The 16795-nt window shown below is 51.8% G+C and overlaps 1 protein-coding gene across 1 annotated transcript in view; it reads right to left on the bottom strand.

Moving 5' to 3' along the window:
• The window catches only part of LOC116964298 (ras association domain-containing protein 8-like), a 35165-nt gene extending 22323 nt beyond the window's left edge, over nt 1-12842 (bottom strand). The window contains exon 1 of the mRNA XM_033003507.2: nt 12758-12842. The gene's annotated coding sequence lies outside the window, so the exon portion shown is untranslated. The remainder of the gene's footprint in view (nt 1-12757) is intronic.
• Nucleotides 12843-16795: the final 3953 nt, after the last annotated feature.

Genomic DNA, 16795 nt, shown 5'->3' with positions numbered 1-16795 from the left:
ATCTCAGGTCCCTACGTCCTCCAGGAACATGCATTGCCCGCTCTTTGCTGGAATGGCTCTGGCAAAAGGTCCAAACCAGCAAAATCCACCTTCAAAATGGAAGTGAGTAACTCAAAATGTGGAGCAGGGCTCTTGCTTATCTTTTTTTTTGTAAAAAAAAAAAAAAAAAAAAAAAGTAGAAAAAAAAAAGGGATGTAATTAAGTTTGAGCTCTTGTGTTCCCATCCGGCATCCCCAGGAGGGCGTATGGCTGGGTCAGTACAGCTTCATCGCCATTCCCCACTTCAACAGCCAGCCGAGCTGTGCGACTCCGGGAACAGGGGAGGAAGAAACAGCCAAAACAACGGCAGATGGAAGTGAAGGGCGAGAAAATGGACGGGAGAAATAGAAAGGAGAAAGGGCAACAGTGTCAGGAGGAGAAGGGATGCCCAGGGCACATCCTGCAAGCTTTTATTTCCTGTCCAGGTGCTGGGTAGGATTCTCGAGATCTGCCTTTTGCCTAGGAAATTGCTCCATTAATTATGGCTGTTGAGTATGGGAATGCAACATCTCTTTGCTGCTCTGCTGCTGGGGGAGCCTGTGACCTGAGCCGTCCGGGTTTCCCAAGCATTTAGCAGTCTGGTCGTGCTAATTTAGTTTGGGTTTTTCAAAGGCTTGCCAGGAAAAGTCCTCTCCTTCCCAGAAGCATTGAAAGTTTTGACCTCCTGACCCTCCCTTTTACTAGGAGGTTCAAAAGCAGCATTGCAGCTGTTAAAGTTTTTCTTCATGCCTCAGTAATTCTCTGATGGGGGACCAAGCTGGTGTTTATCTAGGCTTGACCTATCTTCTTTGAGCCCAGAGATGTCTCTTTCTTGTGATGTTACAGGCAGGGCAGTGCTGGAAACCTCCCTGCCTTGCCATTCATTCCCTCCCTGCATGCAAATGCACCAGTACCCATTACTAATCCATCCCCCACCGGGAGCTGGGGTTCCCGGCACTGATCCCATTTGTCCATCAAGCTGCGGATTCATTTACATTTAATCCACCGTGATTTGTCTATGAAACATGATCCTCCTCCCGCTCTGATGCTGGCTTCCAAAAGTCAACCATTGGTTTCTGAAAAAAAGAATATAAACCCCCGCCCAATGGGCCACCGCTGGCCACTGCCGAAGCTCATTATTTTCAGAAGACATCCTCCCCTTAATTGGCATCTTTGTCACACGCTGCATCCATGGTGCCAGACTCCATCTTCCTTAAGGACCAAGACCCGTCAAAGCACTTGAGCACAGGGCTAACTTCAAGCATCTTGTTTCAGGGTGGCACTGTGCATGGCACGGCCCCTAGCTGAGAGATTGGGGATGGATGGCCTGTTCCGTTACTATTGTAGCTGGATATTTACTCACAGCAGCCCGATTGCCAAGCTAGCACAGGGGTCGGTGCCTTCTGCTTTGCACCAGTCCTACCAGCTCATCCCGGTGCCAGCACATTAGGTTAGGATGCAAAGTGAGGCGTGAGGAGGCGGGAGAGGAAAAGTTTCTGAACTGCCAGTCCCTAGAGCTGTGGGATTAACCACATTCACACCAACAGATTAGGGTCATTAATTTAGTCATTAAAAAAAAAGGGAGAGTCCTACTGTGAATAATGACAGGTGCTTCACACTGGCAGGTGCCTGGTCCCTGTGGTGGAGGCTTGAAGGTGGTGAGATAGTGATGAGCTCAGTGCTGCAGACATCTCCTCACCCTTTTTACACCTTTCCTGCCACCTGAAAACAGCGGTAAACACAGAACCATGGGGGGGTGAGGGTCTGAATTATCCTGGATTATGTCCTCAGTGACCATGCTGCAGAGCCCTCTGCAGAAAGGTGCCTGTGCTAGGGCCCTGCTCCCTGGGCTCCTCCAGCCCTGCTCAGTTATTATCTCTTGTGAGCTCAGCTTCCCTAGATGCAAAATGGGGATAATGTTTACTTTGCTTGCAGGGGTGTGGAGGAATAACTAATTAATGTTTATGAAGTGCTTTCAGATCCCCAAACAAGAGGGGTGAGATAAGCAGCAAGGATTCATGAGGTAGGTGCAAAGCGTTACGATGAATTATTGCAATTCAAAGGTAAATTATTGTTATTGCTACTTAATAAGCAGGTACAGCCATTAGTCTCGGACAATCTGATTTCTAACTCTGTTAGCTTCTTTTTTCCTCCTTCTTCCCAACAAGAGCGCGGTTTCACCCCTGCTCACACCCCGTTGACTGTAACAACCTGAGAAATCGTATGGGGCTGACCCATCTGGCCCATCTTCTGGTGGGAAGGAGAAGCGTGGTGCAGCCAGCGCAGACGAGACCTGCAGCAGGGCAGCTTCGACTTGCACCACTGCCACGAGCTCCCCACCTGCAAGGGCATCTGGGGGAGGCAGACCACCCTTCCTCCGCAGTGGGGAGCACCCCCAAAAGCCCGCTCCCTTCCAGCTTCAACCAACCAACTCGCTGGGCGAGCTCCTTCAAAGCCTGCTGCAGGTCAGGGGGCGCGAGCGCCCGGGCGCGATCCCACCGCCCGTGGTTCCCCGCCTCGGGTGGGCTGGGGAGCGTGACCACGGGCAGGCTCCTAGCCCAGCCTTTGCTTAGAAAGGCTTAAAACTCCAGTAAGACCTTGCACTGGCGGGGGGTTAGTGGGGAGCACAGGGGCAGTGACGCAGCAAACCGGCATGCGGGAGCTCGGGCTTGCTCGAAGCTGGGCTGAAAACAGTCTTTAGGCAGTTTGGCCATCTCTGCCTTGAAACCGAAGGGAACCTGACCTGTTTTAAACCACTGTGAGTAATGTGAATCCCCAGCTGGCGTGAGCAGGTTTTTCCAGTTCTCGCTGCAGCCTTTCCCCCTCCTTCCCTGCCTGGGCTCCCAATTTCGCACTGGGAAGGCACCTCAGCCTGGGGAGGAGCATGGCTTCCACCCTTCGGGACACCTTTTCCTGCTCTTTACCCGTGCCATTCCCCTTGGCCCCAAATTGTTTTTCCACCCCCGTGCCTCCGAAGCCACCCGCCAGCCTGCGCTCTCAGAACCCCCCCACGTTACACCCAGCCAGCCTCGCAGTCCTCACCGCCACCAAAACCAGAGGTCTTCTCCCACAGCCTCGCCCTGCCGAGGCTGCCAGCGGTGGGTGTCCCCAAATGGGGACCTTGGGCAGAAACAAGGAGGGTCCCAAGCCTGAATTGCTTTGGGTACTGACTTGGGCATCCAAGACACCTCCAGGGACAAGCTTGCAAAGGACAGGCAAGTTCTTTAGTTTCTAGTCGTCCTGTATTATTTTTATACTCAAATCCATCTTTTTTTTTTTTCTTTTTTTTTTTTTTTCTTTTTTTTTTCCCCCCAGCTAGGAAGACCAGGGTTATGTATGAAGACCCCAGTTCAACAAGATAGTTACACCTGGTCTGGAACTCGTCACTGAAGACTTAAACCCCTGCAGGATTTAAGCCTGGCTTTTGGTTCTGTTGAGTCAAAGTTCTTTAGTAAACAGGGATGAATGGAGGCCCCAAATCCCTTCAGGTAGCTGAGTGTTGGCACATCCTCCTAGTTTATCTGTGCCTCCCTGGAAATCCCAGTCTGGTGAGAAAGCACTCAGGCAGCTGTCTCTGATAGAAGCACAATGACAATAACAATAGTTATCCTTAGTTATTTCAAGTCCTAAGTGAGTCCTATATGCACACGAAACACAGAAAGAATAATACCTAAATAAAGAGGAGCAGATATTTTTTTTTTCTTTTTGACAAAGTTTTGCAGTTTTTCTTTCAAGTTTAAAGATAAATTGTTACTATCTTCAAGGGACTCATTTCTTACTAGCTATTGATTTTTACATGAAGGTATTATTTGTCAGGATACTTTGTTTGCTCTCTATGTACAGACTCTTTGAGTAGGTCAGGTAATGTATCTTAGACAACTGGAATTCACTTGGAAAGCCTAAGAGAAAATAATTTTTATTGCCTACTATGCTAAGAATAAATAGTACCTGATGCCTACAAAATATCACTGTATTCTTAACCCAAGGGTTTCTAGCAACTACATAAATCGTGCTAACGAAGTTGCTTTTCCATTTGTATGTTAGCAGCACGTCTGAAATAGAAGTATCATCCAACAGATGCACATTCAGCATGCATCTTCGTTTCTATTGGAAAGTCAGTAATTTGGCTTTCGCTTCCATACTGCCAAGCTCTTGGCAATTTCTGAGCACAGCCACACTCAGCACATGGCACGCAGCTCTAATAACAGGCAATTTAAGCAAAAAGAAGGATTCAGACTGCCCTTGCTCACTGAGATTTTTCACCTCTTCGTAGTCAAGATATGCCTTTGAGCTGTGGGTTAGTTAAAGAAGCGAGGGGCAGCCCAGCACCAAAGAGGTTCTGTAAAGTGCTGCACCTTGTGTGAACCCGCATAGCCCCAAAACACATGCAACCACCCCAAGCAGGACATGCCATGGCAGACGCTGCCCTCCCCAAAGGGGTCTGTGGCAGGTCCTGCTTTCCCTACTAAGCATCCCTCCTTTTCCCACCAGGCGTTGGAAACGTGCCTGGCTGGCTTTCAGAGAAAGTGGAAAACAACTGAACAGCCAGAAACTTTAGACAGGATGAAGCCTGAGGCACGTCGCCCTCAACGAGGGGGTTTTAGAAAGCAGCACCTTTGTGAAACTGGAGAGAGAAGACAGTGCAGAGCCTGGCATGGGCAATGAAATATGTACGTACCTAGGAACTCATCCAGCCCTCTCCAGCCACTGTACCTCTTGCCTTTGCATTCAGGGGAGGCTGGATCCCGTCCAGAAAAGATGCAGGGAAACAAATGTAGCCCTGGCAACCCCATCGAGGGCAGGGAGGAACAAAGAGGACCCCCCGGGCTGAATTTGTTTCCATTTTTAATCCTTATCTATACCCATCACCCCCATGCATGGAAAGAGGCTTCTCAGCTGTATAGATTTGCATTGCTATGGGAGTTTGAAGTGATAAAACATTTGGCCTGCCTATTCAGAAGCAATTAGTGATTCAAAGCAGCCTGAGACATCTTAAAGGGGCCTGGTTTTGAGCTGACATCAGGGGAAAATTGAGATTTTTAGAAAAAAAAAGTCACTGGCTGCTTGAAAATATAGTTCCTTCAAGTCTTAGTAGCAAAAAAAAAAAAAAAAAAAAAAAGCACAGAAAATTCCAGTTTAGGCTGATAAAATCTGGGAGGAGGTGGGGAGAAATGGCTTAATTTACAGTGCTTGTAGAAGTAATGCTTTATCTACCTATTGAACACATATAGTTTGTATGTTCCTTTTCCAGGTTAAGGATTTCCCCTCCACCTCCATGAGTAACGTTGCCACCCCGGCATCCCTGTCCTGACACAACATCGGCCCTGAGCCAGAATTTCTCACCCAGATCTCCTACCAAGGGAGAAGGTCCTTTTTTGAGCACTGCTGCTCTTAGAATTTTAAATCTACCTAGGCAAAGGGCAGCATACCGGCCTCTTGTCCAACTGCAGGGACCAGCACGTCCTTGCTGCTGCCGTCGCAGGGCAAACCCAGGGAAGGAACGAGACCTGCGCCGCAGCCCATGCTGTTACAGTCTCCGGCAGGATGAAAAGCCCTGGGAAGGCAGCCCAGGGAACGACTAGATCTTGGGGTCCCTGCAGAAAGGCAGGAAAATCCATGCCAAGGGGGAGCTTGCTTGTGCAGAGACATTGGGACAGGGAAAGCTGGTGCACAATCGTCCGGTACAGAGGAAAAAGCGTCCTGAAGGAGCTGGTCTGTGGTGTCCGTCCCATGCAGCTCCTTTTCTCCCCCTACAACCAGGTGACATAAGTAAGTGCCTGCAACAGGCAACTGAGAGCAAAGTGAGGCTTTTGCTTGATGCTGTGGAGGCTCCAGCTCCTCCCTGTCCCCACGCTGCTGAGTTATGCTGACACAACCGCTGAACTGCTGGATCCAGTAGAGAAAAGGGAGGAGGAGGAGATCTCTAACTTCCATCCGGAGGCGGCTTCTCCTCCCCACTGTACTGTGCACAGCACCTGGGCTCCCTGCAAAAGCATCCCAGTCAGCCAAAGTCGTTTCCCCTACACGTGCCACGTTGCTTGGGGGCTGCTGCTGGGGCTTTGCCAGGCAGAAAACAGCAGGAGGAGGCTGTAGGAAAGGGTAGGTCTGAGTTAAAAAAAGAGGATTTCTTCAAGAGAGCGCTTGAAAGCTGTCAGGGCAGAGGGCCACAGCTGGCTGGGGGTGCGTTGTAAACAGCTTTTTAATCTGAGAGCAGATATATCCATCACTGTCTCTAACATCTGTCTGGCAAGCGGGATGAGTGGGGGCAATAATCTCCCAGGCTGTTACATGCAGACTAGGAAAGCAAATAGGCAGCAGATAGATTTGGCACCCCTCAGGGGATTCCAAGGTGAAGCACTGCTTGCGAACGGGTGCTGCACAGCCCTGGCAAGCGATGGAGGAACACCCAGGTGGTGCAGGTATCCCCCCTCTCCCCACGGCACTGCTGGAATCAGATGCTCACTGGGGAAAAAATACCCTCTCCTACATGCAGCTCTGCAAGGTTTAAAGAGCATCTGGGGCTGCTCAGCTCCAGAGCTGGTTTTGTGTGATTCGGTACAAGTCTCCAGCTGAGATGAGGGCCTGCAACATGCGCTTGCACACATATGGGGACATCTCCTACCCCAGAAGCTTTCAGACTGGAAAAGGCTGGTAAATGGAGAAAGAAAAGAATTTCCCAAACAGAGAACAAAATTCTGAGAGCCAGCTTAAAAGCAAAACAGACAGCATGCAGACATCAACCTGCATTTTTAGGCGCTTATATGTCTGCACACAATGGGCTCCAGCTGATTTTTTCCCAAGCTACAAAGCATCAAAGGCAGAGAGGCACGAATCACAACTGCTTTCCCTGGTTCTGGGCTTTTCAACCTGCACTTTCACGCCCATGCAGAAAACTGCTGCTGTACTCGGCCAAAACAGGGGGCCAGACCTGCAAACCTATCCCAGGTGCTCTTTAGAGGGTGCTACATCTGCAAGAATAACTTAGATTTAGGACAAGGTCATAAATGCATGTGAAATGCAAGAAGCAGGAGTGAGGAGAGAGCCACAGGCATTGTGTAAGAGGACCAAGACACCTGGCTGGGGCTGATCTCAGAAGATCTGTCAACCATCATGGCACCTGCCACGTTTCTTGTCACCCCAACAGTAGCTGATGATGTGGATATCTCACTTTTCTTAGCACATACACATGCACCTTCAGGTTTTAACTCTCGCTGTTGCAAAGACATGCCAGAAATGTGACCCAGAAATGCTGCAAAGGTTCAGAAAGCAAAGCATACCCAGAGTTTACTTCAATCTTACACTTCGGGGCTGTGCTGCTTTTTGAGTTGACAGACTGATGTGGGACCAACAGAGTACTTAAAATGTCAGGGGTTCCCCCCGCCCCCAAATCAGCTGTCAGAGAGGACAAATGGAGTCTAACAGCAGCTACACGAAGGACTTCCCTAGATCCTATGAGACCCTCAAGACCATACAGCAATCACTTGGAAAATCTCACCAGACAAGAAGCAAGAGGAGATACAGCAGAACCAGTAGGTCTGGGGGTGGTCCAGGAGACCAACCCCCTCCCACTGCCAGCACCCACCGCTCACCTCACCCCCTTCCTCCCAAAGGAAATTTCCAGCCACTCCGGTTCACTCGTGGGACAAGTTTTTCCTCCCCTACCTCTGATCAGGTGTGACCATGTCAGCCGTTTTTTAGCCAAGAGGATGCTTCACACTGACGGGATCCGGCGACAAGCCTTGTAATTAGGCGGTGGGTGCCACCCACCGGGTAACCCCTCCTCCTTCCTCCTGTAGCGTGGGAGATGTATACCCAGGTTTGTTTATATTGCCTGTACAACTTATCATTAGTGCATAGCGCTTTCCATCTTCAAAGCACTTCAGCAGGCATTTTGCAAGCTTCTCCATAACCCTCATGTGACAAAGGTTTTGGAAAGGGGATGGAAGGGGAGCGGAGCAAAGGAAAGCCAAATAATTTGCCCCAGGACAAAAAGAATGATCAGTAGAGCCAGGATTAACACTCAGCAGTTCGTGCCTTTGAATCTTGTGCTCTGATCTTTGCCTGTACCTCACTACCTTCGGGTTCAAAAATGGTGTCGTGAGGCCTGGTGCTCATCTTGGCAAGGGAATTGCTTCAACTCAGCACTCCCGTAGTCACAGCCACTGGACCAAGAGTTAGTTCCTGGACCAATGATTAGACTAAATAATTTCAAACATCTGGCAGCGGTTAGTAAACCCATGCACGTTTTCCTTAACAACACTACAGGAAAGAGAAGGGAAAGAATCCACCCATGACTTCTACTTCCCAGCTGGGAAAGAGAGGTTAAAAGCTGGTTAAAGCAGGCAATGGTGTCTGACAGCCTGTGCTGCCCGCTCCACCGTGCCAGCACTACTCTTGGTGCAGAGAACTGGATCAAGGACTGATCCAGCTGTAGAAAAACCCCAGGGGAGAACATGGTTATTTTTTTTCTGCCAGACCAGTGCTCTGCATCAGACAGTCGGGGAAATGCTCGTGCCAACAAAGGAGAAGGTGGAGGAGCAAGTGCTTGGATCAGGCTGGGGGATGAGAACAGTGTAAACCACTTTTCCCATCGCTAACTGTAGCAGTAGAGCAGCTCCAGGCATGTCAGTGGAGCTACAGACACCTGGACCAATGCTGTTGTTTCTATCAGCCTGAACCTGGAAATATCTGGTCCAGTCGCCCAAAATTCATAATATATTGATGACTCTGCCACAGCTCTACTGTTGGCACTCCTGACTTGCTAAACCACTTAAATCATTGTTGGGCCAAGAGAAGCCCCTCTCCTGGGTGGTCCTGGGCCCACAAACTACTTATTTTCTCGCCATCACTGGAACAATCTTGTACTGAAGATTGTTTTGCTGGTTTTGCTGCAATTTTTCTGTCTTACTACAGAGGGAGAGGAAAGCTCATTAAAATGTAGAGAAGCCACACACTTGCTGTCTTTGTCTCTTAATCACGAGGCGAAATGAAAAGGCTCTAGCAGATAACGAACCACTCAACCAGAGCATTCCCAGTACCAGACCCACCTGATGAGCTGCTCCCGGGGTGAGGTGGGAGCAATGCTGTCAGCCCCTTGGCTCTGCTGGGAGGGCCCTTGCCCAAACCTGCCCCCATGCTTTGCTTCCATCCTCCCAGCTGCAAAATAGACGTCATGCACGCAGTGTCTTTCCCAAAGCCCTCCAGGATCTGCTGCTGAAGACTCCAGAAAGCATTAGAGGGCTCTAGTGTCACCACTGCTTTGGGCATTACTACTTTCTGGGGTAGGAGAGGGTGGCAATTACAGAACTCAAGTCTCCAGCCCTCTCCTCCACGAGCAGGGAGGGCAAAGCAATTTTGGCTTCTCCACTGATGGCTGTGCAGGGAGAACAAACACAAAGTACCAAGGCTGGAGACCAGAGGCGCTGGGGTGAGGCAGAGCTGGAGACAGCCCCAGACACGAGGGTTAGGTGAGGACTACCAGCTCTGCGTACGCTCGGGCTCAGTAATATATACTTATATATATTACTCCTATATAATATATAATACTCCCCTGGCTGAGGAGCTCAAACACGCGTGGAGATGGCCGGGGCTTGGGAAATCTTGCCCAAGGGCCAACGGGGCTCTAGCAAGTGACCGCGCAAACTCCTGCAGATCCCACATTCATTAAAAGTAAAATTAATGTCTCCCTTTAATAACCTTGTTAATGATGTCTGCTTTCCTAGGAACCAGGATTGCTCGGGGCTCACGTCTGTGCAAAACATCTGAGCTTATGCTGAAGCCTTCTGGTGAGTGGGCCTTGCCAGGGTTCCTCTGCTACGAGGACTCCCCGGTGTCTAACAGAGGTTGGTCTATGCCGGGTCTTCATAGAGGCACTGAGTGAGTCTGTCTTTCTCTTTCCTCCCCTCAGGACCCATTTCTGGGACACTTGTTGTTGTCCTGAAGCACAGCATCTCTACTTCTCAACAGTGTTTAAAGTGTATGAAGAGAAGGAAGGGGCACAGACTGACAGGCACACAACTCTTACTGTGAGTGTTTCTTCTTTAAGAGAGCAAGAGGAAAGAAAACAGATCAAGTGTTCTTTTTCTTGGTAAGGAGAAGGGATAATTTCCTGGTCATAATTCAGTGCTGTCATATGGAGTCAATGACTGTCCTTTATATATCACAAAGCTTTGCCTTTAAAACACTGCTCAGGACAACACCCCTCTCCAGGTAAGGTGCAATTACCTGGGAGTTCACTAGCTCATCGCTAGCAATTACCCAACTGCCTTGTGTCCCATCAACCCACCCTAATCACTACATCGTCACTACAGCCTTGAGACTGGTAGCTCAAACAGTCAAGAGTAAATACCATCATCAAACCTCTGGGAGTGAATTTACTACCAGCCACAGAGTGATTACTTGCTAGGGCCATTGCAAACATGCAAACTGAGTAGAAGGATTGTTATAAAATATGATCCCGCTCAAATAAAAACAGATGTTATTAGCGAGCAACAGGCAGTGTCTGTTCCATAAAACACCAGGAATGACAAGTTATTTAATGACTAGCTGGGAAAGTCCTGCTTTGCTGGGGCTGGCGCTCCCAGTACATAAACTGCCTCAGCAGAACTGTTGGGGAGATACAGAGAGAGCTGAATTTATTCCTGTTTATGGCCTGCAAGGTGTGGGTATGATTTCCCTTCTCTTGGCTTTCAGGTTACTGCTCATCAGTTTAACAAAGCCTGAAGAATGTACTTGGCTTAACCCTTCAGAGAAACAGGACTCATTTGAACTAACTGGAACAAGAGAGCTGTTGGTCCAAGTAGGAACAGCATTACCCAGTCCCAAGTTGTTGAACTTTAAAAATGGACTCTAAAAACACGATTGTTGAAAAAAAATAATTATAATACCTAATTCATTTAATTCCCCGTTAGGATTCTGAATATCCACATTCATCTAGGTCAAAGCTTCTCTAACTACATGTGACAGATGTTTTCCTTCACTTTTATTTAGATACAAAAAGCATCACTGGCTCTCACAGATCCGGTAACCGGGTCGTCTAGGCAAAGCCTGTCCTGCTGTAAGGCTCCCCCTAAAACTGTAAACTTCAGCAACACTGCATGCTGCAGGGTTTATTTTGTTTTAAACTGACCACTTGTGCTACGTGTTCCCATTTAAACAGTGAAAAATGGTCTGTGCAACAGGCGTGACCTTTTCTCTCTCTCTAATGCCCCCCGGCCAGGCTGTCTGTGCTGACCTCGCACCCCCAGGCCACCAGTGCAAACCCAGGCCAGCATTAACCAGCCGTTTGCTTCCCATCACGAGGCTACTTGGTGACTGCACTGTTGGTCTGGGGACTGCTCTGGCAGAGGAGCCCTTGTCGCATCCTGCTCCCAAAGTCCCTGTGCCTCCGTACAGAAGATGGCCATCACGCCGCTCCAGGGACCGATCCAGCTGTGATCTGGTTGGGGGGTGGAGGAAAACGGCTGGAAGGCTTCAGTCACTTTGCCAAAGCATGTGCTCTGTGCCGGGTGTGCTTCCACGGGACCTCTGGACAAAGGCCCCGCATGGTTAGGGATGGGGCAAACCCCTCTCTGCTCAGTGTCCCTCTGCCTTTCCCTGCCACCAGGACGCCGAGGAATTTCTCTTCAGATACAAGCATGATGCTAGGAGGGATCTCCAAGTCTCCTCGTGCCTTCGGGTCTATAGGAAACGCTTGCTCAGGCAGCCCCCAGCCCTAGTGCCTTCTGAGAAATAACACAAGCCACGAGCCAAAAGGCATTGCCAGCCCGCTGGGTCCCCCACTTGTGGCACGGAGACTTCTCTGAGTCGTGGCGCTGCTTTCCGACACGTGCCGCTGAACCTGCGCAGGCTGCCAGCCCTTTGGCAAGCTTGCGACCTGCCACTGAGCCAGGAGGCTCCTGCGGGGTGGATGTTACCTTGTGGAGAGGGTTTCTCATCTTGGAGAGCTCGGACCTCCCCCCCCCCCCCGTCGTCATCGGCTGGCACATGGTTTCTCACATGTGGCTCTGCCAGTTTTGACGGGTGCAAAATGCGCTGCGCTGAGCGCTGCCTCCCCGTGCAGGCAAGCATCCTCCCCCCCGCCAGCTCTTTGCATCTCTGCTCCCTTCTCCCAAGGGGAGGAAAAAGCCCTTTTTTTTACTGCACGTCCCCCCAGATGCCCCCCGCTTCCCTGCACACAGCGGAGCCCTGGGGAGCTCTTCCCTCCTCACCCCCCCCCTGGCTCCAGGGGGACGGGCATGCAGGCGGGTCACGCTGAGGCAACAGCTCTCTAACAGAAGGAAACGCTCTTTCATCTCCATCTAAAGCCACTTCTTCTAGCACGGCTCCCAGCCCTGGGTGCACGGCAGGGCTTTTGGGAGTTTGATTAATCAGACGAACTCAAACCTGCCCAAAATCACCTCTCGGGGCAGGAGAGCTGACCGCGCAACTCTCCGAAGGCCCCTCGACTCCCCTTTCCCCGCGCAGCTTCTCCCCCAGCATCCCTCCCGCAAGCCTCTCTGAACAGTCACTTTCAAGACATCCCCCCCCCCCAAAAAAAACCCCCAGTGATTTCCCCTGCCCTCCTCCCGGTTGAAACAAGCTCCTCTGCTGCCGTGTCCGTGCGGGAACGCGGGTGCTGGCTCAGCCACACGCAAAGTCAATGCGGACGGCGGCCGCCTGGCACCGGCACCGGGCGAAACTCGTCCCAACCGCAGGGCCGGGGCCGGGGTACGGGCCGGCACCGCGCAGGGGGGGTTACCTGGAGTAGGGCCGGTGGCCCCGCACGCTGCTCCTCGTCCCGTGCCTCCCGCCTTTCCCCAGCGCCCGCCGCTCTCCCAGAGCAGAGCGGGGACGGCAAAGTCTGGCTCCTCTGCTTCTCGTTGCCAGGACACCTTGGCGTTCAAACCTGAGCTGGGACCAATCAGCCCCGGGGCTGGGGAGCACCAGCCCCACGTCATCCGCCGCTGGTGGTTATTTGAGCGAAAAAAGCGTGACAGTGGTCACACAAGCCCGTGGGGAGCTGCTTTTGTGCGGGTGGGCTCTGCCCCCACCCCTGCTGCTTACTGGAAGCCTCTTCTGTCGGGATGCAGAAAACAAAAGAGCCGCGGAGAAGGGAAGGGAAAAGAGCTCTTTCCCCCAGCTGCTAAAACTGAGTCCGAAAGCCCGGGCTCTTCTGCACGTCCTCTCTCTCCACCTCCCGGCTCCAGCTCAGACCCCGGTGGTCACCAGGGAGAGCCAGCGCCTGGGTCACCTCTGCGGGAGCGCTGGACCGCTGGCAGGGTGCTCCTCGTGTCCCCAGCGCAGCCGCTTCCACCTGCCTGGCTCTGCCCCCCACACACAGCGTGGGCATGGACCCACCGACTCACAGCTTCAGGGACGCTTTCTGGCTTGGTGGCGGTCGCAAGGGCATTTTTTTTTTTTTTTTTGCCCCCAGCCAGGACTTGCAACGTGTTTTCTGCAGAGCCCAGGAGCCGAGCCCTAAGCCCCTCGCGAGCCCAGGGGCCTCAGGTGCACCATGCAGACACGTGCAGCGGCTGCCAAGGTGCACGCCTGAGTGGAAGAAGTGGCCATCCTCTTTGTTCCTTCAGCGCCAGCAGTGGGAACCAGTATATTTTGACTGCCCACAGCTGGGGAGGGTTAGACCCACCAGGCTCCTTCCCAAGGTGGGGTACGTCTAGGAGCCTGGGTAGATACTGAAGAGAGACCTCCACGTCACCTTGGTGGTGGTGGTCGCAGGGGGATGGGCAACAGGGACGACAACAGGGACCTGGGTGTCCTGGCAGAGCTCTCCTCCTCGAGCCCCTTAGACCCTCCAGCCCAGGCATCTATGTGGAACTCCTTCCTGCTCGTGGGATGAAGTCACAGGATAACATCCCCCATGCCCAGAGCAGATGTTGAGCCTCTGGGATAAGCATACCTGGTTTCTGCTAACCCCGCTGCCTGTGGCTTATTCTCCCCAGCAGAAGACACCTGAGGTTTTGCCAGCTCCCAAGAGAAGACCTGAAACGTGGTCCGAGCGCGCTGGAGGGAGGAACCGTAGGATCAGCTACGTGTGGTGCTGTGCCTGACTCACCTCTTCATTATACCGCCTCCCAAACACTAATTTCACTCCATTAATTAGCTATGCTGCTGAGGTGCAATCCACTCCCGCGGCCAGCACTCGGGCTGGTTTGCTTGCCACCCGGTGCCGGCAACAAGTGACGAACCCAGGCTGGCTGCTCACCCCGCTCCGCTCCGCGGATGAGCTGTAGCAGCCCGTTCCCAGAGGACCCCCGCGTCGTCTCTGCGGTAGCAGGCACCTGCCTTGTCTTTGGGCTCAATACGGCACCTCGTGAACGAGGTACGATTGAATCAAGGACACTGTTTCTGCAGAAGATGGTCCACGCAAGGCTGTAAAGGACTTTAACTCGCTGATTTTCAGGACATAGCCACAGTTAGTTTGTGGTGGTTTTATGGAACAGACAGACGTCTGCGTGGCTCTGAGGTTGCTGTGCTCATCCTTGGCATCAGCCTCCAGCAGTGCTGGTAGGACCGTGGCTACAGACGTCCCTCGTTTGGCTCAGGGGCCAGATTTCTCCATTGACTCACTGTAGGAGGGGAATGGGAATGGCGATCGCGGAAAGCGATGGGATGGATTTCACCCCCTCGTTAGCTCCATCACCCCAATTACAAATCGGGGGGGGGGTGGGGGTGGCAGCTGTCAGGCAGGGCTGCAGCCCCACCAGCACACACAGCACAGGGGGGTGAAAACAAAGACGTTTCTGGGAGTCTTCCCAAAAGGGGGACGGACAACACGGCAAGAGAGCAGGTGTGTATCCGCATGGAGCCAGGTGGATATGAAAGGACGTCCCCACCAGTGCTGTTAGTGCTTTCACTAGCGGGTTGTGAGGGCTGAACAAAATTGCAACGCAGTAAGAGTTGGCTGGCTGGGCATCGCGGTGGTGCGGTGACACGCGGCAGCGAGCTGCAACGTTGCACCCATGCAAAAGGCGAAGGGCCAGCCCTGGCCAGCCGTGGAGCCTGGGGATGAGGCTGTCAGAAACACTGAGCTGGGATTTCTCTGGTGAAGAAAAAGCCATTTCTTCACTTCTTGCACATGATTGAGAAGCCTTCCCCTTTATACTCTACTCATCTGTCCCCATTCGAGCCAGGAGTGAGCTTCTAGCACCCTGACTCACCATCTCTTATCTCAGGTTTTAACATAGGCAGCTAATCTTGGGTCCCAGTCTCCTGGGGAGATTTTCAGTCAATGGAAAAAAACACACTTGAGAGCAACTTCTGTCTTAGGCAGCTGACTCAGCCCCTGGAGGTGCCATCTCCCTCCTCCGTGTAGGCAGGAGCCAGGTATAACCAGGCATAGTCACATGCCTCATGTTAGGTGGAAGATGAGTCCTGTCTCCAGGCAAAATCAAGGTCTGTGAGATACCAAAATATTCCAGAGGCCCTGGGCCTCAGTCCTTAGCTAGGAGCCTTTGCTGACCAGCCCCAGGCGCTTTGTCCAGGCCTGGGCAGCACTGGTGGATTGGGTGAGTGAGCTCAGCTCCCTCCTCCAGGACCCACCAGCTCCTTCCAGAGCTGAAGATGCTGTTGCTGCCGGCACGGGGAGGGAGCACAAAATGCCCTTTCGCACAGCGCTCCTGCAGCTGAGCTGTCAGCAAAGCTGCGGTCACCGGACAACGGACGTCTGTCCAGACAGACCAGACATCTGACCATCGACCCTTTGAAAGGATTATAATGGAAGAAGGTCCCGGCAGAACCCTCTTTCACCATGTCACTACGAGTGTCATGGTGTGACAGGGCTAAAAGACAGCAATGACGTGTGTTAAAATAACTCAGTGGAGGGGCAGGGTGGACTCAACCAGTTAACCACCCAGGGCAGCAAGCGGGTCGTCTTTTCCAGGGTCTAGTGGCTCGTTTTTGCCCCTTCTTGCTTCTCCCAGCAAGATCTGCTCTGCCTGTTATCGGTGCAGGTGTCATCCACAGCCACACCGCATCGCACGCTCCGATGCAGTGGCACGATGGGGTGGGACTGTACCTGGGCGCAGCAGCACGGTGTGACTTCCCTGCAAGTGGTTACTCCTCCATGAGCTGCCCCAAGCCCTCAGCCAGCCACCACCAGAGCTGGTGGGCCCCTGGAAGGAGAAAAGTAAATCAGCTCTTTCTGGAGGGACTGGGACGAGGGCCCAGCAGTTGCTGATTCAATTCTTCATTCAATGCATGTTTGAGCGAAGCAATTCAGAACTGTCCCATCAGTTAAAACCTGAGTAATAAGACTAGCCACAGAACTCAGGAACTTGGTCCATCTTTCCTAGCAGATCCATTATTCTGAATCAGTCTCTACGTAACAACAATAAAACGAGCTTGGCCTGATACACCGAGGCCAAAAAACCTAAAAGTCTAAAAGCCAAAGTTTTTGCTACCACTTTTCTCTGGACAAGAATACCCTATGGGAACATGCCAGAGACCTAATTCCCTGTTTCCCCCTTGCCTCAGAGAAATAATATTGTCAAAGAAGGATGAGAATTAAGTAAAACTAAGAATATATATATATATATTTGATAAGCACATCTTAAAAAAAGAGAAAAGAAAACCTGCAAACCCCTTTAACACTCGGAGCAGCCAGAGCCCAGCAAAATGCCAGGGGTATGGAGGAAGGTTGTGTTGGCACTGCCGGTGCGGGAATGGTGTACAAGGAGGGAACTGTGACACTCCCCTCCCTTTTGCACATGGACACCTCACCCTTAGAACTGACTTGGCTTGAAGTTGTGTATTTTCTTGGTCCAATAACGCTTCCAAC

Source organism: Tyto alba, unplaced genomic scaffold, assembly GCF_018691265.1.
Source record: "Tyto alba isolate M040663 unplaced genomic scaffold, T.alba_DEE_v4.0 Super-Scaffold_8, whole genome shotgun sequence".
Lineage (NCBI taxonomy): Eukaryota > Metazoa > Chordata > Aves > Strigiformes > Tytonidae > Tyto > Tyto alba.
The sequence above is the reverse complement of the archived record's forward strand: the minus strand, read 5'-3'. Positions and strand labels throughout refer to the sequence as shown.